The following is a 26,827-nucleotide window of genomic DNA, read 5'->3' as shown; positions in this document are numbered from 1 at the left end:
CTCGGATGATTCTTAATAAAGCAGTCATTATTTTTTCATGAGGGGGAAAACCCACACCACTTAATAGAATATGTTGAGTAAAAGCCTAACAGATCACGGGACTGTGAACGCGAGGTGGAAAATAGAGTGATATTGATTTGGGGCACTGATCCAAGGGAGCAGTTAAGGGGCCCTCTATGGGTATGTCTTGCTCCATGCTTGACCCCTTTTGCTCCCCTAGTACAGTCCAGGAGAAGTATTTTGGCAGTCACAGTCAGTTATTAATGGAGTGACAAAAAGGGCACAATTCGCAAAGTCACTTTCTGCTGTGCCAAATTCTCCATTGTTAAAATGGCTCCTAACTTCCTCAGGCACTAAATTGGCAAAAGATTCATCCATTTCCCTGTAGCCATGTTTTTACTGCAGTTCCAAAACAAAATCATCATCATGTTCCCTATTATCGTAACTGCCCATAGTTGATAACTTTCCTAATTAGCACTACACATGTTTAAGTCTCTCTAATTACTTAATGATGGTCACCAGGTAATCCATAATAGCAATTACATATCTGAACTGTCATGGACTATTGGACAAATATGTAATGGGGCATTATAAAAGCATTTAAAATGTAACGCTAATTAGAAAGTTTATCAAATAAGATACCACAATAGGGAACATGTTGGAATTTTTATTGCCAAAAAAAAGGAAATGGTTCTTATTAGGACTTAGATTCTGTGAAAGTAAGAATAAAATCAAAGGATGTGGAGAATTATCTGCAGCCAGATACATGAATTTAATGCAAGGTTCTTGTTTTATTTACCCATTTATTAGACAAGCAACAATTATGGGTAAATAAAACTCCATTTTTCTAAGTACTAAAAGCTAACACCAAAAAATTAAAGAAGACTATATTGCTTGTTTCTGCCCTTGGGAATCCTGATATCTGGTTGAAGAGACAGGTTGTAGAGAAATAGAATTACTGGAGGCCAATGAACCAATTGCAATTGATATTGTCACCAAACAAAACAATCTGTAGGCCGGGTGCAGTGGCTCAAGCCTGTAATCCCAGCACTTTGGGAGGCCGAGATGGGCGGATCACAAGGTCAAGACATCGAGACCATCCTGGCTAACATGGTGAAACCCCGTCTCTACTAAAAAATACAAAAAACTAGCCGGGCGAGGTGGCGGGCGCCTGTAGTCCCAGCTACTCTGGAGGCTGAGGCAGGAGAATGGCGTGAACCCGGGAGGCGGAGCTTGCAGTGAGCCGGGATCTGGCCACTACACTCCAGCCTGGGTGACAGAGTCAGACTTTGTCTTAAAAACAAAAAACAAAACAAACAAAAAAACAATCTGTAGGCTGGGCACGGTGGCTCATGCCTGTAATGCCAGCACTTTGGGAGACCGAGGTGGGCGGATCATGAGGTAAGGAGTTTGAGACCAGCCTTGGCAACATGGTAAAACCCCGTGTCTACTAAAAATACAAAAAAAAATTAGCCAGGCATAGTGGCACATGCCTGTAATCCCACCTACACAGGAGACTGAGGCACAAGATTTGCTTAAACCCTGGAGGTTGAGGTTGCAGTGAACTGAGATCATGCCATTGTACTCCAGCCTGGGTGACAGAGTGAGACTCTGTCTCCTAAAAAAAAAAGAGTCTGTAATTCAACTATATTCAAAGCATGAGAAAACATGACAAAGACTTCCATATGAGACAAATTTCAAGAAAGTTTTTGAAAGGGTTGGAGAGTAGAGGTAGACGTGCATCAACAGAAAGCCAAAGAGAAAGTATCACAGACTGAGAGTTTGCAAGAGAAAAGCTCAAGAAAGGACACTGGACATGGAATCAGAGAACTTGGGTTCAAATCCCAGCTCTGCCTCTTACTAGTTTTTTTTATCTTGAACAAGGAAACCTCTCTAACTCTTAATTTCATATTAGAGAACTGAGGATAATAAAACCAATCTCATGGGTTGCTTGTAAAGATTAACTTAGTGAACACCGGTGAGAGCATCATGTTTAACAACATGTTTGACATAGAAAGAAGGCATAATGGATGCTTTTTAGATGAATAACAAAGCCGTAGCCAGAAGTTGAAATAGGTAGTGTTTCAAGACTAATAAGGCCATATGGTTGTACAAGTAGAGTTGGTTCGTCTGATAGAATTCCTTGAATACAAAGCAGAATCACTTCGGTTTGTTCAGAATCCATTGCCAGTTCTTGCATAGGGATGAGGGAAGGTAGCCGCGATATTGTCTTGACAGTTATGGGAAGACTGGATGGAGAAAGGATCAGCCAGGGACTGGGAAACTAAAAGTCTCTTTGAGTGTTTAGACATGAGGAGATGCAACTACAAGCAAATGGAGTTATCAATCAAAAGAGAGAGAGGGAATCCCAGCACTTTGGGAGAGACGGATCAGTGAAGGTCAGCGGATCGAGACCCACTCCTGTCGCGCATATCACAGAGTCGGCATACTCCCATCTCTACTCAAAAATACAAAAACTGGACCGGGCGTACCGGTGGCGGGCGCCTGTAGTCCACATACCATACCCCATGACTATCGGCACAGAGGCACTGTGAGGGTCTATGCGGAATGGCATAAACCCGGGAGGCGGCGGCAGTGATCTGAGATCCCCCACGCCTCCAGCCTGTGAGTGACAGAGGCGAGCCTTTTCCGTCTCAAAAAAAAAAAAAAAAAAAAGGAGAGAGAGAAGCAATCACAATTGAAGATTAAGTATGGTAGTAATCTGCATAAAGTTACTACTCAGCACTATCACCCTAGTCCAAGTCACCAATTCCCTTTTTTAAAAATTTTTTGTGAGTACATAGTAGGTATATGTATCTATGGAGTACATGAGATATTCTGATACAGGCATGTAATGCATAATAATCGTATCAGAGTAAATGGGATATCCATCACCTCAAGCATTTATCCTTTGTGTTACAAACAAGTCAATTACACTCTTTTGGTTATTTTTAAATAACCAAATTAAATTATTAAACAATTAAATTATTGTTGACTGTAGTCACCCTGTTGCCTGCTGTGCTATCAAATACTAGGTCTTATTCATTCATTTTTTTTTTTTTTTGAGGCAGAGTCTTGCTGTGTTGCCCAGGCTGGAGTGCAGTGGTGCAATCTCGGCTCACTGCAACCTCTGCCTCCTGGATTCAAGCAATTATCCTGCCTCAGCCTCCCAAGTAGCTGGATTACAGGCATGTGCCATTGTGCCCTGCTAATTTTTGTATTTTTAGTAGAGACAGGGTTTCATCATGTTGGCCAGGCTGCTCTTGAACTCTTGACCTCAAGTGATCCACCTGCCTCGGCCTCCCAAAGTGCTGGGATTACGGGCTTGAGCCACCATGCCTGGCCTTTATTCATTCATTCTTTCTTTTTTTTTTTTGAGACAGAGTCTTGCTCTGTCACCCAGGCTGGAGTGCAATGGCGAGATCTCAGCTCACTGCAAGCTCCGCCTCTCGGGTTCCCGCCATTCTCCTGCCTCAGCCTCCCGAGTAGCTGGGACTACAGGCACCCACCACCTCGCCTGACTAGTTTTTTTGTATTTTTAGTAGAGACGGGGTTTCACCATGTTAGCCAGGATGGTCTTGATCTCCTGACCTTGTGATCCGCCCATCTCGGCCTCCCAAAGTGCTGGGATTACAGGCTTGAGCCACCGCACCCGGTCTCTATGTTTGTATTCTTATTGTCTGCCTCCCCCACTAAGATGTGAGCTATAGGAAGATGAATATCACCTTCTTGTTCACCCTTTTATGACCACCTTTTAGCACAGTACTTGATACATCATAAGTGTTCAGTAAATATTAGCTGAATGAACAAACACATTATCAAGAATTGGGGCCAGGCACAGTGGCTCATGCCTGTAATCTCAGAACTTTGGGAGGCTGGGTGGGAGGATCACTCAAACTCAGGAGTTCAAGACCAGCTTGGGCAACATAGTGAGACCTCATCTCTATGAAAAGTTGAAAAATTAGCCAGGCATGGTGATACACACCTGTGGTCCCAGGTGTGTATTTGGGAGGCTGAGGTGGGAGGATCACTTGAGCCCAGGAGGTTGAGGCTGCAGTAAGCCCTAATCACTCCACTGCACTCCAGCCTGGGAAACAGAGCAAGACTCCGTAAAAAAAAAAAAAAAAAAAAAGAATTGGTCTTAGATGATGAGAGGAGGAAAAAGAACCAATGAAAGAAGCAGAAAGTAATCAAAGGGTTAAGAAGATATGCTCAAAGGAGTATATCTCATAGGCCAGGGGAAGATATGGCTTCAGGAGGGTAAGGGTAAGATTCACCAATATCAGATGCCATGAAAATATTACAGAGAAGAAAGAGTTGAAAATGTCAATGGATTTGAGTTGGGGGAACCAGTGGTGAGTTGGGTCTAAAAGTTATGTAGGCAGTGCATGGTGTATCTCTTGCTTAAAGGTCCTCAAAAATCAAAGAGATAATGTAATGGCCCTGAAAGTAAATGGTTTGCTTCCCTTCTTGGATCCAAGAAACACTATATGTATCTTTTTTATGCTTCAATTTTCCAACTATGTAACAGCAAGAGAAATTTTTAAAATCTTCCTCCCTACCTTGGTGGGATACCTTGAACAACAAGTAACAGACATAAAATAATTTAAGCACCCAGGATGCTAAAAAACAGAATGTTTTAATACCAATCCAGGAGACAGATGTGTAACTGGAAAAGGACCCAAAACAAGCATGTTCATTCTTCTCCACTGGAATAACTAGTCCCTCCATATCATTCCATAATCTTTACTGCACTCTAAATCTACTCTGCCTAATATAACTTCCATACGTAATTATTACTAGTAGGTTGGCACAAAAGCCACACAAGTTTTGAGTGGAGAGACTTTGAGACTAATTGCTCATAAAGTTTTATCCTTTTCATTTAATTGTCGTGTGGTATGATTCAAGTCATCACAAGAGGAGCAGAGACAATTTGGAGACACCACCTATGAATCATATTAGAATGGAACTTGGTGAAATTTAGGAGAGTATTTGAGGGAAATCAGAAATGTCTGATGGCCATCCTTCCAGAGTTATCCTCATAGCACAAATTCATGTGGTTATTTTCATTATACATCCACGAACTCTAAAATATTAGCCTACATACTTTTAGAAAAGTCAACAGAAATAAATGCCTTACCTTCAGATCCACAGAGTAGGTTTTATTTGCACATCATCAAAACTGTTTCTTGTGAATAGCCCCATAGATGGAGGAAAAAGTGGATCAGAGGTTAGGTGGCCAAGATTCCATCTACATCGTTAACTGTGAGAAGACCGAAGAACTCCACTAGGTCTTAGTAAAAGTAAGGATCTACTTAAATAGTCTGTTACTTAAGTCATCTAAAAATTAATGAAAGCACAGTCTTTAATTATAGCATAAAATGACATTTTGGAAATTAAAGTATGCTTTTTTTCATTGAAAAATTTAGTAAATGAATTGAGGGAAAGGATAGCTGGTCACTGTGGAGGTATAAATTAGAGGCCAAAAGGAAGAAATGTCTCAAGAACAAAAATACAAAGAGATAGAGGAAAAAAGATAAAAGGCGTAAAGGATAGCTATTTTGTGAATAATAGGAATTCTAAAGAGAGAAAAACCAATGAAAGAGAGGTAGTGATTAAACAAATGGAAGAAATATTCTTTAGCCTGCAGCTTAAAAGGGCATACCAAATTACTGGCAAGTTCAGTGATAGAAAGCACACCCCTGGGAGTATCACTGTAAGATTCCTGGACTCCAAGGATAAAAAGGAAAGCTTGCCAGCTTTTAGACAGAATGAATAACTCACAAAGGAGGCAGGCTGACACCAGATTTCTTTTTCTCAGCACAGGAATCTGAAATAACCTCACAGGTTTTCTAAGAAAAAGGCTATCCTCTTTCAAGATGTCATTCACCTGTAGAGGGGAAAGGATGATATTTCCATTTATGGAAGGACTAAAAAACATATCGCCCATGGGCCTCATCTGAGAATATTACAGTTTAGATTAGAACAAAAATCACTAAATACCTCAGCCTAACCTAGGAGATGAGAGCAGAGGATGAGTGGGAAGGGAAGAAAAAGACTTCAAAGACCTCATCTGGAAGAGGAAGGAAACAGAGAAAAAGGGATAGGAAAGTAAAGGTCTCATTTATGGAGTTGAAGGAAATGGGGTCAGGGGGACATAACATCTTATCAAGGTACAAAGTAGGCCTTTTTTTTTTTTTTTTTTTAAGAAATGATGTATTCCTCTGTCGCCCAGGCTGGAGCACAGTGGCATGATCATAGCTCACTGCAGCCTTGAACTCCTAGCCTCAAGTGATCCTCTTACCTCAGCCTCCCCTCCCCTGCAAGTAACTGGGGTTACAGACACAAGCCACTGTGGCTCGCTCCAGAGTAGGATCTCGTTTCTAGTAACTGTAGAAATACTTGTGTCTGATTGTGAGTATGCCAAGAAAGCACAGAAGCCAATAAGAAAGTCAATCCAGTGTGATTCCAGGTCATCCATAAAAAAAGATATGCCCGGTCCAGGCGCGGCGGCTCACGCTTGTAATCCTAGCACTTTGGGAGGCCGAGGCAGGTGAATCACCTGAGGTTAGAAGTTTGAGACCAGGCTAGCCAACATGGCGAAACCCCGTCTCTACTAAAAATACAAAAAATTAGTGCCTGGTGGACGCCTGTAATCCCAGTTACTCAGGAGGCTGAGGCAGGAGAATTGCTTGAACCAAGGAGGTGGAGGCTGCAGTGAGCCGAGATCCGCCACTTCACTTCAACCTGGGCAAAAGAGCAAAACTCAGTCTCAAAAAAAGATAAAAATACTAGGCCAGGTGTGGTGGCTCATGCCTGTAATCCCAGCACTTGGGGAGGCCGAGGTGAGTGGATCACTTGAGGTAAGGAATTTGAGACCAGTCTGGCCAACATGGTGAAACCCCATCTCTACTAGCCAGGTGTGGTGGTGTACGCCTGTAATCCTAGCTACTTGGGAGGCTGAGGCAGGAGAATCGCTTGAACCCGGGAGGCGGAAGTTGCAGTGAGCTCATGCCATTGCACTCCAGTCTGGGGGACAAGAGAAAACTTTGTCTCAAAAAAAAAAGACAATGACAATGTGAGTGATTTAAAAGATGCCATTTTCATCTATCAGATTGGCAAAACAAGAATTGGCCAGGCACAGTGGCTCATGCCTGTAATACCAACACTTTGGGAGGCTGACTGGGTGGATCACCTGAGGTCAGAAATTAGATACCAGCCTGGCCAACATGGTGAAACCCCATCTCTATTAGCCAGGCATGGTGGTGCGCACCTGTAATCCCAGCTACTCAGAGGCTGAGGCAGGAGAATCACTTGAGCCCAGGAGGCAGAGGTTGCAGTGAGCCAGGAGTGCAGTGAGCACTCCAGCCTGGATGCGTGACAGAGCAAGATTCTCTCAAAAGAAAAAAAAATTTAAAAAAAGAAAGAAATGAAAAAGTGTGATCATATCCAAGGATGCTGTCAAGGATGGTGGGGACCAGAAGATACACAGATTTTTGATAGGAATGTAATTGATGCATTTTTTTTTTTTTGGAAGAGCAGTACTTATCAAATGTAATGTGAACATAACCCACAATGAATCATCCCGCTTGTATTTTTTTATGCACACATAAAATATGTATTATAGGCTGAGGCAGGAGAATGGCGTAAACCCAGGAGGCGGAGCTTGCAGTGAGCTGAGATCCGGCCACTGTACTCCAGCCCGGGCGACAGAGCGAGACTCCGTCTCAAAAAAAAAAAAAAAAAATATGTATTATATTCATGTTAGAACAGGAGACTGAGAAACTGTTATCATGGTCATGGTGGGGAGCTCAGAGCCTGAGAAAGAAACTTTTGCTTTTCACTTTCCTTTTTTTTTTTCCTTCTGAGATGAGGTCTCACTCTGCCATCAGGCTGGAGTGCAGTGGCACAATCTTGGCTCACTGCAACCTCTGCCTCCCAGGTTCAAGCGATTCTCCTGCCTTGGCCTCCCAAGTAGCTGGGATTACAGGCGCCTGCCACTATACCCAGCTAACTTTTGTATTTTTAGTAGAGACGGGGTTTCACCATGTTGGCCAGGATGGTCTCAATCTCTTGACCTCGTGACCCACCCGCCTCAGCCTCTCAAAGTGTTGGGATTACAGGTGTGAGCTACTGCGCCCAGCTGCTTTTCACCTTCTATATAGATTGATCTTTTTACTCTAGGACATATTTTCTAAATTTTCATATTAGCTAAAAAACTAGATAATTGAAAATGCACGGGCCGGGCGTGGTGGCTCACACCTGTAATCCCAGCACTTTGGGAGGCCAAGACAGGCGGATCACCTGAGGTCGGGAGTTCGAGACCAGCCTGACCAACATGAAGAAGCCTTGTCTCTACTAAAAATACAAAATTAGTTGGGCGTGGTGGTGCACACCTGTAATCCCAGCTACTCAGGAGGCTGAGGCAGGAGAATCAGTTGAATCTGGGAAGCAGAGGTTGTGGTGAGCCAAGATCACGCCATTGTACTCCAGCCTGGGCAACAAGAGCGAAACTCTGTCTCAAAAAAAAAAAAAAAAAAAAAAAAAAATTGCACATGTCCTTTTACCTAGAGATTACATTCCTAGGAAGTTACCCAACCATGCAATACTATACCTGCACATGTGTGGAAAAATAATGGTGTGATGTGTGTCCTTGTACATGGGTTTACAATAGGAAAACAAAACAAAAGTAGAAACCACCAAAATATCCACCAGTAAGGAATTGGTTAAGTAAGATTGGTACATTCTTACAATAGTATATTATACAGCCACCAAAAAGAATGAAAGAGATCTATATGTATAGATATAGAAAGATGAAGTTCAAGACATAATTTACTGAAAATCGCAAGTTGCTCAACAGTATTGCAATCACATTTGTAGAGCTTTTTAAAGGACATATGTACATATGACAGTGAACATTGCTGGCAGGAAATTTTAACCCTGTTTATCTCTGGGTAGTATAATTAAACATTGAGAAGTAAGAAGGTGAACTTTTGTTTTCTCCTTATCTACTTCTGTCTTTTGCATAGTTTTAAATTTTTTCCCATTAACGTAACCTTTTAATTTAAAGTAACAGCTAACTTTTTAATAGTATAATAAATACGTGTGGACCAGGCTTGGTGGCTCACGCCTGTAATCCAAGCACTTTGGGAGGCTGAGGTGGGTGGATCACGAGATCAGGAGATTGAGACCATCCTGGCCAACATGGTGAAACCCTGTCTCTACTAAAAATACAAAAATTAGCTGGGCATGGTAGCATATGCCTGTAATCTCAGCTGCTTGGGAGGCTGAGGCAGAAGAATCACTTGAACCAGGGAGTTGGAGGTTGCAGTGAGCCAAGATTGTGCCGCTGCACTCCAGCCTGGCAACAGAGTGAGACTCTGTCTCAAAAAAATAAATAAATAAATATGTGTGTATGTATACACGTGTATGTGCATGTATGTGTGTGTGTGCATCTGCACCTCAAACATTAAAAATATCAGAGACTATAAAACATCAAATACTGGTTACAAAAATATATTACTACATGGCATCTTTATTTTATTATTATTATTATTTTTGAGACAGAGTCTTGCTCTGTCTGCCCAGGCTGTAGTGCAATGGCGCGATCTTGGCTCACTGCAACCTCTGCATCCCGGGTTCAAGTGATTCTCCCACCTCAGCCTTCCGACTAGCTGGAATTACAGAGGCCCGCTACCATGTCCAGCTAATTTTTGTATTTTTAGTAGAGACAGGATTTCACCCGTGTTAGCCAGGCTGGTCTTGAACTCCTGACCTCGTGAGCCACCGCCTTGGCCTCCCAAAGTGCTGGGATTACAGGCGTGAACCACCACGCCCAGCCATGGCATCTTGATTAAACAACTTGCATTTAATTTTAAATTTTCAAGCATTTTTACCTTGGTATTCTTGGACACCTTTTTCTACCTCCTGCAAATAATTACTCACACTGTTTCTCCCATAAAATGTATGGCCCCATTAGGAAGCCTGACTGGAGGGTACATGTACCATCCCTGTCTTCTGAAATCTTCAATATCTTGCAAAGCATTTGAGAAACATTTAATCCGTAATATATAAAAAGAGAAAATCAATTTAATGTGCTATTTGTAAAGTAGAGCATTTTGAAAATCTATGGCTGAACAGTTTCATCAATTATATTGGTGTAAATCAAATCTTTGAATAACAAGGATAGTTTTTAAATCTCATTGGGTCTGTTATAAGCGTATTTTTATTTAAAAGGTGAACATCTGTTAATACAGCAACGTTACCTGCATATTCAAGAATCTGATGTCTTAGTATCTTTCTATTATAAAATATTTACCTCATTTCTCTTTTGCAAGTTCATTAGAGTCCACAAATATTGCTCATGTCTCTCTCCAATGGGACGCTTATCTTCAGGGATGAGAGGTAAATTCATTAATACAAGAAGAAAACGTTCTCAGCACAGAAATGGAAGAGTACTATAATGACATATTAAGCATAATATTCAGAATAGAGATAAATCTTTAGAATATTAGATTATCTCATCTAGTTAGTTTTCTATGAGTATTTTTATGTTATCACAAATACATAACAAGTAAAGAAAGTTGCGTCTTTCTTTTCACTTATGCACCTGCTTCTTGCTCTCATAAATGAGGAGGTAATGATCAAACTATTTATTTGCTATCACTGGACACCACCAAGCGCCTATAGAAATCACTGACCATTCAAACATCTTTCCAAATGGAAACTGCTCCTCAAAATAAAAACCAAGGTGGCTATGATAATCTATGATTCAAGGACAAGCTTTCAGGATTGGAGTCACAGAATCTGGGATCCAGTTTCAAGTTTCTCATTTTCTGTTACTGGGAGCTTTAGAAAACCACAGAGATTTTTCTAAGCAACACTTTCCTAGTTTTCCAAAGAGAAATGACAATTATGCCTATCTTCCATCAAAATCATTCAATAACTATTGATTCTACAACAGCAAGATTATATGGAGAGATAGATGACATAATATACTGGCAAACATGCAGTAGGTATGATATTGAGGGTGAGCTCTAGTCCCAGCACAGATCAGAACTTTCCTTGTGGGATGTGGAATTGCTGATTGTCTACACGCGCCACATTTAGCCACCTTGAGCAATGGCCTCTCTGGCTCCTCCCACCACATACATCTAACAGAATCCTGGAAATTAAAATGCTCCATGGTTGTCCAAAAGCCCTCAACTGCCTACATGCTATAGGAGACACTCTGACCTAACCCTTTATAAGGACAATGAAATCCATTGCAGACTGAAAAACTAAAATGCTGAGCCCTGGCATTGTTGGAGTAATACACTGGCATCCCCCAAACCTCCTGGGAAAGTGCTTTCCTAGAGCAGTAGAAAAAATATAATGCAAATTTACTGTGATTTTTAAAAAATGTTTGGAATCAGATTTTTTTGAGTATCTGATAGAAATTATTCCCCTCTCCCCAGAAAAAATACATATGCCCCTATATACAATTTCACATACAATTTCAGGGAATTTGGGTGCTCCCTGAAACCCACCCATAATTAACTTCAGTTTAAAATATAAGTGTGCAGATAACAGAAGACAAATTTTTAAAAGGTCAATAGATGCAAAAAATGTTTAAATCTAAGAAAAAGTATGCCAAAAAATAATTTTTTTTTGAGACGGTCTCACTCTATTGCCCAGGCTAGAGAGCAGTGGTGCAATCTCGGCTCACTACAACCTCCACCTCCCTGGCTCAAGCAATCCTCCTATCTCAGTCTCCTAAGTAGCTGGGACTACAGGCACATGCCACCACACCCAGCTAATTTTCATTTTGTTTTGTTTTGTTTTATTTTTGAGATGGAGTCTCGCTCTGTCACCCAGGCTGGGTTCAAGTGATTCTCTTGCCTCAGCCTCCTGAGTAGCTGGAATTACAGGTGCGCACCACCATGCCTGGCTAATTTTTGTATTTTTAGTAGAGATGGGGTTTCACCATGTTGGTCAGGCTAGACTCGAACTCCTGACCTCATGATCTGCCCGCCTTGGCCTCCCAAATTTCTGGGATTACAGGCATGAGCCACTGTGCCTGGCTAATTTTTGTATTTTTAGTAGAGACAGGATTTTGACATATTGCCCAGGCTGGTCTTGAACTCCTGGGCTCAAGTGATCCACCTACCTTGGCCTCCCAAAATGCTGGGATTACAGGTGTGAGCCACTGCATCCAGCCCAAAATATTAATTCTAGGGTTTTACATCCCTTTTGCCAGTTTTCACTGTTTCCCTTGATGGGCTTATATAACTTTTATGATTAAAAATTTAAGTACATGAGGCTGGGTGTGGTGGCTCACACCTGTAATCTCAGCACTTTGGGAGGCTGAGGCGGGTGGATCATCTGAGGTTCAGAGTTCGAGACCAGCTTGGTCAACACGGTGAAACCTCGTCTCTACTAAAAATACAAAAAATCAGCCTGGCGGGCGCGGTGGCTCAACCGTAAATCCCACACCTTTGGAGGCCGAGACGGGCGGAGTCACGAGGTCAGGAGATCAAACCAATCCTGGCCAACCTGGCTGAAAACCCCGTCTCCTACTAAAAATACAAAAAACTAGCCGGGCGAGGTGGCAGGCGCCTGTATCCAGCTACTCCGGAGGCTGAAGGGCAGGAAAGAATGGCGTAACCCGGGAGGGTTGGAAGCTTGGCAGGTGACTGAGATCCGCCACTGCACTCCAACAGCTGGGTGACAAGAGCAAAGACTCCCGTCTCAAAAAAAAAAAAAAAAAAAAAAAATCAGCCAGTTGGTGGTGGCCGCCCACGCCTGCCAATCCCATGCTACTTGGAGGCCCCTGAGGCAGGAGAAATGGTTTTGAAACCCGGGAGTGGAGGTTGCCAGTGAGCCTGAGATGATCGCGCCACCGCCCTCCAGCCTGGGCTACAGAGTCAGACTCTGTCAAAAAAAAAAAAAAAAAAAAAATCGGGTACATGAATATTCACATAACACAGAAAAACGCAGTTTGTAACCTAAATCTGAACAATTATATTCAAAGGTAAAAATTCCTATTTGATATTTAAAGATAGGTCGGTGATTTTGTTGATACAAATAGGGTGAAATTGAAGAAAAATTTCCAGGAAGTGAGTGAAGAGTTCACCACTTGTTTTTACTCGGTAAAAGACCTCTGGAAGAGGTGGGAGTCAGGTATGTGAGGAGGGAAGGTCCCTGATAATTTGTATCCATGGAGACAGTAACCATAGCAATGGAACCTGGTCTGCCCATTACCAACCCTGTTATCAACCCCAGTTCTGAACCAGAAAACACTGGGAAAGTCTGGATGAGCAAAGAAAAAACACAGCACCCTGCCCAGCTTGGGATCCCAAGGGCCTGGTGTTCAGCTAGTCTGTGAGTCACAACCAGTCAGAAAGACAAGGAGAAGGTCAGGTTGGCCTTTGAGAGCAAAGCAAATCAGAGCATGTATTTACTCACGGATTCACTGCCTTGTGACAGTGCCAGCATAGTTGGGGACTAGCCCAGGTAAAAAGTCAGTCTATAAATCAGCTGCTAGGGTGGAGAACAGACATAGAAAGTATGAAGGAAATGACAACTGAAATGAACGTAAGTACCATTTGCCCAGAGTTTTATAACAAAGTTCCTTTCCTAATAATACTTGGGGTATCTTATTAGTCATTTGGTCCTAACCGCAATCCTTCTAGATATTAATAGAATGCATGGTAATTCTCAACCTTCCTCGTTAAATGTTCCCACTGGTGGAGGCTGAACTTTGATCCATAAAGATCTGAAGAAGTAGCTCAAAACAGTACACTGAAGCCATGAAATATCTTTGGAGTTCCTGTGTGCTTACAGTTTGCTCTTTTTGTTTGTTTTTGAGACAGTCTTGCAGAGTGCAATGGCTTGATCTCGGCTCACTGCAACCTCCACCTCCAGGGTTCAAGAAATTCTCCTGCCTCAGCCTGAGAATAGCTGGGACTACAGGCACTCACCACCATGCTGTTACCGGGGGTCCTTGCTCCCAGAGCTCCCAAGATGGTGGGGGGCCGCTTCCAAAATGGCAGCAGGTCACTTCCAAGATGGTGGCAAGCCGCATGTTCTCTGACTTGGGGTTCCTGGCCTCACAGATTCCAAGGAATGGAATCTTGGGCCATGCAGTGAGTGTTATAACTCTATTAGAAGCTGTGGGTCATGGAAGAGAACCAAGGAACCCAGTGACTAGTGTCCAGCTTGATTAGGATGAACCCGGCCACTTAGCCGTGCAGGAACAATGGCAAGCCTTTAGCCCAATCGGGAGCGGCAATGAGCACCTGGCTGAATTGGTAGCACAGCAGACACCCTGCGGAGGAAGTCAGCGGCGGGTCTGCAATGGCGGCAAACAGCAGTGGTGGATGGTGAGCGAAAGCTCAGCTTGAGCCATAACAAACACAACCAGAAAAGAGTGCAGTTGCAAGATTTAATAGAGTGAAAACAGAGCTCGCATACAAACGGAGGGGACCCAAAGAGGGTAGCCATTGCCGGCTCAAATGCCTGGGTTTATATTCCAATCATTGTTCCTCCCGCTGTGCTCTCAGGCAACAGATGATTGGCTATTTCTTTACCTCCTGTTTTGCCTAATTAGCATTTTAGTGAGCTCTCTTTACTACCTGCTTGGTCGGGTGTAAGCTAAATTGCAAGCCCCATGTTTAAAGGTGGATGCGGTTACCTTCCCAGCTAGGCTTAGGGATTCTTAGTCAGCCTAGGAAATCCAGCTAGTCCTGCCTCTCAGTCCCCTCTGTCAACAGGAAAACCCGAGAGCTGTTGGGGAGGTTGGCCAACAACTGCTCTAACTGCTTCCTGCTGAATTGGGGCATAGTAGGGGTTGTGCAGTTGAGATTTCCTTGGAAGGGGTGCCTTCGATGTCATTAACATTGGAGCATGGGCTAGCAGGCTGGTCCAGGGTTCTGTGGTCGATTTTAGTCATGGACTGCATCTGGAACTCCATTTGAAGAACTATTTGTAGCTTTACAGCTTCAATTCTGGAAGAGACAAACTTAACCAGGAGGTTGAAGATACAGGGTCCAAAGAGGAGTATTAATATTATAGCTGCTAGAGGTCCTAAGAAGGGGAGAATCCAGGGCATCCATTGGCTGAGGAGGCCCCACGGTCCGGTGTTTTGAAGCTCCTCTGCTCTATGTTGTATTTGATCTCAAATTTCTTTAACTTTCTTGGTGACAATTCCAGATTGATTAACTTAATAGCAGCATTCTTCCCCTAAAAATAAACAGGCTCCCCCTCTTTCGACAATTAGCAAGTCTAAAGCTCTTCGATTTTGAAGGACTACTGCTGCTAGGGAGTTAAGTTGATCTTGCAAGGTGACCAGGGAATCGGTGACCAGTTCCATGTCACCATTTAGTTCTTGAGATAGTTTATAATAGAACTGAGTAGAGGTTATGATACCACCAATGCCAGTACCTAATCCACCTAGCACTCCTGCTCCTATAACAAAAGGAAGAATGGGTACTCTTTTGTTGCGGGGCTTATGTATGACATAATTGTATAAATCTTGTTCAGTGTAGATGGTCATAGGGGGCACTAAGAATGAGAGGAAGCACATAGATTCTGAAGAGCCACTCAAATAACGATAGGCTGAGGTACCACAGACAAAAAATATTCCTGAGGGTAGGCTGACTATTCTTGTGGGAAGAGTTACACACCTGATGCATTGGGAGTTGATTGTGTCTATAGTAGTGCTAAATTTTACACAGGTGAGGTTTGAGGTATGGGTTATTTCCAGATTGGAAACAAGAGGTCCTACTAAAAGGGAAATGGTGCTTATTTTTGTGCTGAAGTTGTTCCCTTGTTCAGGTATAGGGATTGAAATGTATGGCCTGAAGTACAGGGGGAGGCACATCCAACAGTTAGTAGGGTTTTGGGCCAAGACCTCATGGAGCCCAGTGAGGGTGGTATTAAATGGGCTTACCCACTGAGTATGGGTACAGAGGGTTTCACGTAGTTTTGAGAGATCTAGTCCTTTGTAGGGCTAGGGGTGCTATGTAGCTGGGTCAGTTGGGAGATTATTTCCTTTACATGTTTTTCTCTTGCCTAATCTTGAACTCCACCCCCATCAGACATACTGGTATGGGTGAAGTAAGTCCAACAGACAGTGGCTCCAAGTCCTCCAGGACAACTAAGATTAATCATTTTCCTGTCCAATAATGAGTATTTGCATGCATGCAAAGAGTGGCAGAGTTATAGCATTTGTGGGGCATATGGGTGTGGGCAGTGAAGGTGGGGTTTCCCTTAGATAAACTCCTATACGATGGGGCATCAATATTTCCAGGAAGCCACATTCTCCATAGAAACTCTTGGTAAGGGGAGCTACTGGTCATACAGCTGCATGGAGGGGGTGCAGTGAGAGTGAAAGGGGGTAAGAGAACAGTAAAGATAAAAATATGATAAGGGAGAGCCATGGGGATTTACGATTTTAGTTACTTTCCTCACGATTGTTGCTTGAAGAGCAGGCACAGATCCTCTAGAGGTTCACAGGAATAACTAGCATTGTCTCCTGGATTTTCAGGTTCCCGTGGCAGTATCCAGGGTTTGACTCACGTGTGATGTATCCAAGACTCCACTCCAGCCACTTTAACCACAGTTGGGTTAGATAAAATGACTGGGTAGGGTCCTTCCCAGGATGTATCTAGGGATGGGGAATTAGAAGGAAGGGACATGACTAAAACCATGTCACCAGAGTGGAATAATTCCTTTCCCTCTTCTTGGGGACAGGCTCCTTGTAATATTTTAAGAACTTATTGATATTTGGCTAAGGAGGTGATGTCTGCAACTAAGTTGGCCGTCTCTCGGTCAAGCACAAGGTCATTGGTTAGGAAGGGCCATCGATACAGCATTTCATATGGGCTAAGTCCTGCTTTTTGGAGAGAGTTTCAGATTCTTATAAGGCTATAGGCAACAGAGCAGACCATGCAAGGTGGGTTTCCTGGGTTAGCTTTTTTAGATGTCGTTTGAGTGTTTTGTTCATTTTCTTGACCTTCCCTGAGGATTGTGGCCTCCAGGTGTAGTGTAAGTGATATTGTATACCTAACGCCTGAGATACTCCCTGGGTTACTGTAGCCTTGAAAGCAGGGCCATCATCACTCTGTAAGCCTCAGGGAAGTCTGAATCTGAGAATTATTTCATGAACTATTGCCTTTATTACCTCTTGGGCCTTTTCTGTCCTACAGCGTAAGGCCTCTGCCCAACCAGTGAAAGTATCTACCCAAACTAGTAGATACTGAAATCCCTGAGATTTGGGCATGTGGGTAAAATCTAGTTGCCAGTCTTCTCCTGGGTAATGGCCTGTTCTTTGCTCTCCTGAAGGAGCTTGGCAATAAGGCAGGGTATTATTTCTTTGGCACACTTCACAGACCCTGACTATCTGCTTGATAATTTTGAAAAGGCCTGGTCCAGTAAATAATAATTTGGCCATCTGATGGATGCTATCAATGCTTAAGTGAAAGGTTTGGTGAAGAGTTTTAAGTAATTTCCATTGGTTAGCTGCAGGCAAAAGTATTTTCCCTTCTTCAGTGGCTAGCCATCCTGAGGGGAGGAAACTATGTCCTTGTGAGGTTCCCCATTCTATTTCTTTTTCTGAGTACTGGGGCTTGTTTTCCAGGAGGGGATTATCCCATACTAGGGGTCGTTCTATAAGCATTTAGGACATTTTCGAAGTCCTTTTTCTACAAAGGAACTTCCATCAGTATACAAGTTGAGGTCAGGATCAGTCAAGAGAACCTCTAAAAGTTCCCCTTGAGTGGTGTAGGTTTGAGCAATTACTTGTTGACAGTTATGTTCTATCTTTTCTTCATTGTCTGGAAGAAATGTGACTGGGTTAAGAGTTGCACAAGTGTGCAGTTGCAGCACTGGCCTTTCAAGTAATAGAGCCTGATACTTAAATAAACGGTTGTCTGACAGTCACAAGTCTCCTTAACAGTGAGTATGCTGTTCATATCATGAGATGTCCACACAGTAAGATCTCTTCCCTGTATTATTTTAACTGCTTCAGATACTAAGACTGCTACTGCTGCCACTACCTGTAAACAATGAGGCCAACCTTTTGCCACTGCATCAGTTTCCTTACTCAGGTGTGCCACGGGTTGCAGGCTCATCCCTCGGATATGTGTAAGGACTCCTAGAGCTATTCCTGTTTTTTCTGTCACATATAAAGAAAAGTCATTGGCAAGCTTAACACTGGGGCTTGGGATAGGGCCTTCGCTGGGGGCTGGAAAGCTGCTTCTGCTTCAGGTGTCCATCTTACTAAATGGGTATTGGCTTTCTGAGTTTCCTTAATTAGTGTATATAATGGTCTGGTTTTCACCGTACCTGGGAATACATATTCAGCAGAAACCTGTTATACCAAGGAACGCTCTTAGTTGTTTTAGGGATTTGGGATGAGGATAAGCCAGTATAGGCTGGATACATTCCTCACTGAGGGCCCTGGTGCCTTTGGATAATTTTAGCCCTAAGTATTTAACCTGCTGTGAGCAGAGCTGAACCTTTGGTTTGGAAACCTTGTAGCCACAGGTAGTGAGGAAATTTAAGAGCACTTGGGTAGCTTGAGGGCACAAGGTTTCTGAATGGGCGGCTACAAGTAAATCATCCACGTACTGAAGACAAGAGTGTCCAGGTATGAGAACTGGCTCAAGTCTTGGCCTAATGCCTGGCAAAATAGATGGGGGCTATCCCTGAACCCTTGGGTAAAACAGTCCAGGTGAGTTGAGACGTTGGGTTCAAAGAATCTTCAAAGGCAGACAAGAATTGAGAGTCAGGATGTACACGGATGCAGAAAAAGCCATCCTTAAAGTCCAGGACTGTAAACCACTCTGCTTCCTCTGGTATTTGGGAAAGCAGAGTGTAAGAGTTAGGTACAGCTGGGTATAGAGGGACAATGGCCTCATTGATAATCCTGGGATCTTACACTAACCTCCACTGTCCATTGTGTTTCTGTACTCCTAAAATTGGAGTATTGCAGGGGCTATGCATGGTTTTACTAGGCCTTGGGCTTTTAGGTCCTTAACAATCTTTTGGGGTCCTTGTTGGGCCTCGGGTCTGAGGGGGCTACTGCCTTTCATAGGGAAAGGAGGGGGAATCCCTTAGTTTAACTTCAACAGGACAGGCATTCTTTGCTTGTCTATATTGTCCTTCTGTTGCCCAGACTTCAGGATTAATTCTTCCTCAAGCAGGGGACAACAAATGGGTGTTCCTTCTCCTATGTTCAGGTATATAATGGCCCCTGCTTTTGCTAGAATGTGTCTCCCTAACAAGGGAGTGGGGCCTTCAGGCATAATTAGAAAAGCATGTGAAAAGAGTAAAGTTCCCCAGTCACAACTTGGTGGCTGGGAGAGAAGTATCTAGTGACTGGCTGTCCTAGGACCCCTCGGATAGTAATAGATCTGGAGGACAGTTGTCCAGGACAGGAGAGTAAGACTGAGAAGGCCGCGCCAGTGTCCAGGAGACAGTTAATCTCCTGGCCCTCAATGGTCAAGCATATCCAGGGCTCTGTGAGGATGATGGCATGGGTTGGCACTTGCCCTGGGCACCCTCAGTCCTGCTGGTGGNCCTTCTGTTGCCCAGACTTCAGGATTAATTCTTCCTCAAGCAGGGGACAACAAATGGGTGTTCCTTCTCCTATGTTCAGGTATATAATGGCCCCTGCTTTTGCTAGAATGTGTCTCCCTAACAAGGGAGTGGGGCCTTCAGGCATAATTAGAAAAGCATGTGAAAAGAGTAAAGTTCCCCAGTCACAACTTGGTGGCTGGGAGAGAAGTATCTAGTGACTGGCTGTCCTAGGACCCCTCGGATAGTAATAGATCTGGAGGACAGTTGTCCAGGACAGGAGAGTAAGACTGAGAAGGCCGCGCCAGTGTCCAGGAGACAGTTAATCTCCTGGCCCTCAATGGTCAAGCATATCCAGGGCTCTGTGAGGATGATGGCATGGGTTGGCACTTGCCCTGGGCACCCTCAGTCCTGCTGGTGGATCATCTGGTTAGTGGCTTCTGACTCAGAGGACCTTCATCCCCTGGGGCAGTGGGCCTTCCAGTGATTCCCTTGACATAAGGGGCATGGATGAGGGGGTGGCTTATTTCTACTTGGACAATCTTTTTAAAAATGTCCTTGTAGACCACACTGGAAGCAAGCCCTAGTAGGCATTTGATTGGCCCAGCTTTTCCCTTTTCCAGAGCCTCCAAAGTCTGCTTGCCTGAGGGTCATGACTAAAGCGGTGGCCTTTTGTTTATCCCGTTTGCCCCATTCCGCCTGCTCCTCCTGATTTCTATTATAAAAAACCAACGTTATCCGGCCACTGCACTCCAGCCTGGGCGCGAGACTCCGTTTCAAAAAAAAAAAAAAAAAAAAAAACCAAGGTTGCCAAGTTCAATAGGGTTTCTAAATTTTGTGGACTTTTGAAGTTTTTTCCTAATGTCTGCAGCTGACTGAGTGATAAACTTATCCTTTAAGATTAGTTGGCCTTCAATAGAGTCAGGTGACAGGGAGGTATGCTTCCTCAATACCTCCCTTAGTCTCTCCAGAAAGGCAGTAGGATTTTTTTTTCCTTTCTGTGTGTTATAGTGGACATCACTGAATAATTCATAGGCTTTTTCCTAGTTTTCCTTAGTCCTTCTAGCACGCAAGTTAGCAAATGTCTGCGACACCAATCTCCATGTTCTGATTCTGTGTCCTAGTGAGGGTCTACACTGGGAACTGCCTGCTGGCCTGTGGGGAATCATTCTCTTTCCTCTGTTGTCATCCTATCATTGACCTGACTGAGATACCAGAGATCGCCAAACTCTCGGGCTGCAGTTATGACGGCACTTCTCTCATTTGTTGTTAGTGTCTGATTTAGCAGTGACATTATATCTCTCCATGTCAGATCAAAGGATTGTCCTAACCCTTGTAAAACATCAGTATAGCCTTCAGGGTTATCTGAGAATTTACCTAGGTCTATTTTAATTTGCTTTAAGTCTGAGAGAGAAAAAGGTACATGCACTCTGGCTGGGCCAAATTCTCCTCCTCTCACTGCCTGGAGGAGGCTTAATCAGGGAATATCAGCACCCTTTGGTTCATTGTTTATCCCTTTGTCTATCTCCTTTTGGACCATTTGTGTTGACGGGGTTCCTTATTAGTTGGGGAAGGAGTTGGGGGGATGCTGGGGTATGAAGTAGACTCTGAGGGCTTCCTGTAGGGCATAAATCACACTTTTACATAAGTGCTAGTTGTCTCTTAATGAAAAGAAAGTTTGTACATATGGCACTTCACTCCATTTGCCTGCTTTTCTACAAAAGAGGTCTAGCTGTAAGGTGGTGTTATAATTCATACTTCCCTTAGGAGGCCAGGTTTCTACCCCTTGAAGAGGATATCGTGGCCAGGCAGTACTGCAAAAGAATATAAGTTGTTTCTTTCTTAGTGTCAGAGGGTCAAATTGGTCCTAATTCTCCAGAATACATCTTAGGGGCGTTTTTGCCTTGGGGGAAATGTTTCCCATCTGAAAAAAGAACATAGGGATGCCAGCACCCCTAGTCATTTTCCGATGAGCATTAGTACTAGAGTGTCCTCTATGGTCCTAATGCTTATTCCTTTCCAGGGTGCGTAACCACCCATGGACCTCTGCTTATCAGATTAGTTACGCTCACCAATGTAGCTGTCCTGCACCCCTTTTCCCACCTCTCTTGAACACAAAGAAAGGGGTCCGGGCTGCTGGATTCTAGTGATCCTTTACCAGCATACCCAACATTGCCTTCGTGCTCAGGGGTGAGTCCTAGAGCTGGGCTGGGTTCCTGAGTATTTCATAACAACCCAGCTGCCCCATCAAGATGAATTCCCATAACAACAGTTCTTATGCAAATTCATTTCAGAGAGGGTACAGGTAATCTTTTGAGTCAGGATTGAGATACTCTTTTTTGATTCTGTAAGTACTTTAAGGCTTGGCTAAATGCAAACAGCTCTCACGTTTGAGGAGACCAATTATTAGACAATTTTTCTAACTCTGCTTCCACAAGAGTCTCCCTATCAATTACTGGATGCCTATTGTGGTTTTTTCCTCAATCACCTGGGAGGAACCATCTATCTCCTGTCCTGAAGGGAGTTCCTCCAAGGTCTGGTAGGACCTTTGTGTGGTAATTAAGATTTAAATCCCTTGTTAGGAAATCAGCTGGGTTAAGGGAATTACCAGTGGTTGGTGCTAAATTACCTTTTTCTAACAGAATAGCCCCATACTTTAAGATTTTTGAGTTAGTAAGCTACCTTTTTGCTTTTTTGACTTAAAATTTCTGAACTGGTGAGGTGTGCTCACAATGAGGTTTCCTCTGAAAGTTACTTTTCTACTCTCTTCTGTTAGCAAAGCAGTTGCCGCTACAGACTGTATGCATCCACGGGTTACTGGGTTAAGGATTTTTGATAGGAAAGCTATGGGCTGTCAGTGGTCTCAGTGTTTTCAGGCTATGCCCTTGTTTACACTGACAACAAGGTAGTATTGAAATGTTACAGGGTCTCGGAGAAGACCTTCAATTATCAATTATAGGTTTCAAATTTACCCTGGCTTTTAAAGGAATAGGGCACACTTTTTTTTCTATTTCTTTCTCTTTCTTTTCTCTTTGACTCCCTCTTTATCTCTCTCCATCTCTCTGTCCTCCATCTCTCCATCTCTCTCCTCCGTCTCTCTCTCTCTCTCCCGTGTCTCTCTCTCTCTCCTCTGTCTCTCTCTCTCACTCCTCCATCTCTCTTTCCTCTGTCTCTCTCTCTCTCCTTCTCTTAGCCATTACAAACTTGGGGCTATGGCAAGAGTGGTGGGGAATGGGTCCCACATAACTCCCCATGTCAAGAGCTATATACCTAAATCGAGAGGGACACCAGGGATAGGACTTCCTGGGTTTATAGCCTAGATGCCTAAGGACTCAGCATAGAACTTCCTTAGATCCTTTTGGAGATACAATTGCTAGAGGAAATGAAAGTCTGAACCATTAGTACCTAGGAGGCAGGGATCAGAGGAAGTAGATTCAGAGGTAAGGAGAATTTTGGGGCTACACTTTCAAGAAAGTCATGGTCGGGACCCAGCAGGTATGGGTCAGAAGGAAAGGTAGGGGTGCACGCATGGGCGACTGTTGAGTAGAGACTTTTGGCTGTGCCATGATCTCAACCGGCTAATACCAGGAGTTCGGGACAACAGTTTTCTGACTCTAGTCAGCCCTCGGCTTCCTCAAGAAAACGTAAAGTGGAAGCTGGCTCCAGGCAGACCAATGTTCCCAACCGAGAAGGGTTGAGGGTTGTTAGAAAGCCCTTCCCCAGACAGCCTCACACCTGAGTCTTAAGTCTGGCAGCCACACTAATCATTTTTAACTGGCCAACAGGTGCCCAGTATTTTCCTCCAATTCTAAGGAAGGATAGGACAGAATAGCAAGCCAAAGTGGTCCAATATTACTCACCGCTTTGGAGGTCCCTTCATGGTCGCCAAATGTTACCAGGGGGTCCTTGCTCCCAGAGCTCCCAAGATGGTGGAGGGCTGCTTCCAAAATGGCAGCAGGCCATTTCCAAGATGGTGGCAAGCCTTGTGTTCTCTGAACTGGGGTTCTTGGCCTCACAGATTCCAAGGAATGGAATCTTCGGCCATGGGGTGAGTGTTACAGTTCTATTAGAAGCCATGGGTCACGGAAGAGAACCATGGAACCCAGTGACTAGTGTTCAACTAGATTAGGATGAACCCAGGCACTTGTCTGTGCAGGAACAATGGCAAGCCTTTAGCCTGATCTGGAGCAGCAATGGGCACCTTGCTGGATCAGGGGCACAGCGGACACCCTGCGGTATCCGGAGGGATGGAAGTCAGCGGCAGGTCTGCAATGGCAGCAAACAGCAGTGGTGCACGGCAAGTGAAAATTCAGCTTGAGCCATAACAAACATGACCAGAAGAGAGTGTAGTTGCAAGATTTAATAGAGTGAAAACAGAGCTCCCATACAAAGGGAGGGGACCCAAAGAGGGTAGCTGTTGCTGGGTCGAATGCCTGAGTTTGTATTCCAATCATTGTTCCTCCCGCTGTGCTCTCAGGCAATAGATGATTGGCTATTTCTTTACCTCCTGTTTTTGCCTAATTAGCATTTTAGTGAGCTCTCTTTACTACCTGATTGGTCGGGTGTGAGCTAAGTTGCAAGCCCCGTGTTTAAAGGTGGATGCAGTAACCTTCCCAGCTAGGCTTAGGGATTGTTAGTCGGCCTAGGAAATCCAGCTAGTCCTGTCTGTCAATGCCAGGCTAATTTTTGTATTTTTAGAAGAGACAGGGTTTCACCATATTGGCCAGTCTGGTCTCAAACTCCTGACCTCAAGTGATCTGCCCACCTCAGCCTCCCAAAGTGCTGGGATTACAGGCGTGAGCCACCGCGCCCCGCTATTTGCTCTTAAAATCATGCAAATTTCACATTCTAGTCAGTAGCATATCTGTTTAATCATTCAAAATTATTGTTCCTAAATTTTCTAACAAAGTGAATGTTAGAACATTTTGCTTACTTGACAAGTAAAGAGTAAGGCATTACATTTTTTCCATTTTACAAGTGAGGAACCATTTTACAAGTGAGGGCCACACAGCTATTTAGTAAAAGAGTTTTTTATGTTGTTGTTGTTGTTGTTGTTGTTGTTGTTGTTGTTGTTTGAGACGGAGTTTCACTCTGTCGCCTGGGCTAGAGTGCAGTGGCGTGATCTCGGCTCACTGCAACCTCTGTCTCCCGGGTTCAAGCGGTTCTCCTGCCTCAGCCTCCCAAGTAGCTGGGACTACAGGTGCCTGCTACTAGGCCCAGCTAATTTTTTATATTTTTAGTAGAGATGGAGTTTCACCATGTTGGCCAGGCTGGCCTCAAACTCCTGCCTTATAATTCGCCCGCCTCAGCCTCCCAAAGTGCTGGCATTACAGGCCCGAGCCACTGCGCCTGGCCAAGAGCTGAGTTTTAATCAGCATCTCCTTCAAAACTGGCAATATTCTTTCTATGATTACATGTGGTAAATCAGGAAAAGGTGGAGGAATGGGGAAAAGTAAAAGACTTCTTGGTGGAAAGTTTACAGTCAGAAAATGAGATGGTAGATAAGGAAATTTGTTGAAGGGTTAAATAATGTAATAATCAGCCAAGTACATGAGAGTTTCAAAACTCTCTGCACCTCAGTTTCCCCATATATAAAATGGAGCCAATAACATTTACCTTATAGGGCTGCTGTTAGGGTCGAATGAGGTGATCTATGGAAATTCCTCAGCCCAGTACCTGACCATGATAAGCATTCATTAAACAAATGATAGTCTTAGTTATTCTTGGTCAAGAGGACATCTCTACCGTACATGTCTTGAGCACCTTAAATTGAATATTCCCCAGGCCAAATGTATCACTCTTTTCCTTCCCCCTTCTCTTCCTTCTCCTAACCCACAAGAGAATGTGTTCCCCTTTCTGTGTAGTCTCAACTACTGTTAATGGCTCTACCATTCATCCAAATTAGACCTTTAAAGTAATCCTCAGTCCTCCCTTTTTCTTACCCACCACACCCACTCTGTTAATAACCTCGGAACATTCTATCTCTTACATAGATCTTGAATCCATTCCCTCCTCTTGTCCCCTTTGCTCCTGCCTTTCTCATGTCTCTCTGATAACTACAATAACTCGTCAGCTGATTTACCTGTCCTCTACACTGCAGACACAGTGATTGTTCCAACATATAAATCAGATAATCTCACTGCCTGATGAAGAAGGCCAAATTCTCTTCACAATCTGGCCCCAATGGATTTTCCCAAGTACTCAACCTCTCCACACACACACAAATACTCTCACACATGCATACACATATACATGCATGCGTGCAAACACATCAGAGCCCAGCCTCACAGGCCCTTTCAGTATGTCTCCTAAAACCTAGAATCTTCTTGCTCTCAATGATATGGGAAAACATCTACTCATCCTTCAAAACCCAGCTGAGCCAAGTGTTGTGGTTTGTGCCTGCAAGCCCTTCTACTCAGGAGGCTGAGGTAGGAGGATTGCTTGAGCCTGGGAGTTCGAGGCTGCAGTGAGCTATGATTGCACTACTGCACTCCAGCCTGGATGACAAAGTGAGACCCCACCTCAAAAAAAAAAAAAAAAAAAAAAAAAGCTGAAATGCCAACCTTTGAGAAGCTTTTCAAACATTTTCCTTCTTGCCTGGCTCACCAAATTAGTCTCCTAATTGGTCTCCTCACATCCACCACTAACCTATTCCAGTCTGTTCCCCCTGCTGTATCCAGAGTATTCTTTTCAAATGCAAATCTAATCCTGGGTCAAGCCGTCTCCTCAGCGTAAACGGCTTCCCATTGCTAAACCCCAAATCCTTACCTCGACACACACACCACCTATGTTCATAGTCACATCTTGTGTCCCTTTCCCACCATTTTGTTGTGATCCAACCACACTGGCCTTCTTTCAGTTTTCACAAACACATCAATCTCACTCACGCCACAAGGTATTTGAATTCGCATCTCCTTCTACCCCTACCCTTTCGCTGGTTAAAGCTTACTCATCCTTCAAAACCCAGATCAAATGTCACTCCCTCCAGAAGCCTTCCCAGATCCACCACCCTAGACCAGATTATGGTGCCCCCAGCACCTAGGGTAGTGTCTGGCACATGAGAAGTATTTAGTAGATATTGGTTAAAATCTCTCCCCTGCACACCCCCCACCCCCCAGCCCTTACTCATACCTTGGCATTTAGCACACTGAAATAGAATTATTTGTACTAGGCCGGGCGCGGTTGCTCAAGCCTGTAATCCCAGCACTTTGGGAGGCCGAGACGGGCGGATCACGAGGTCAGGAGATCGAGACCATCCTGGCTAACA

General features: G+C 43.9%; 1 long non-coding RNA gene across 1 annotated transcript in view; it reads left to right on the top strand.

Annotated features, from left to right (window-relative positions):
- The first annotated feature begins 13,278 nt into the window (after positions 1–13,278).
- LOC108535436 (uncharacterized) overlaps positions 13,279–26,827 on the top strand; it is a 31,354-nt gene continuing 17,805 nt past the window's right edge. The window contains exon 1 of the long non-coding RNA XR_001887228.1: positions 13,279–13,575. This is a non-coding gene — a long non-coding RNA (uncharacterized LOC108535436). The remainder of the gene's footprint in view (positions 13,576–26,827) is intronic.

This window comes from Rhinopithecus bieti, unplaced genomic scaffold (assembly GCF_001698545.2).
Source record: "Rhinopithecus bieti isolate Rb0 unplaced genomic scaffold, ASM169854v2 scaffold_13014, whole genome shotgun sequence".
NCBI lineage: Eukaryota > Metazoa > Chordata > Mammalia > Primates > Cercopithecidae > Rhinopithecus > Rhinopithecus bieti.
Note: the sequence above shows the minus strand (reverse complement) of the source record. Positions and strands in the feature narration are given on the sequence as shown.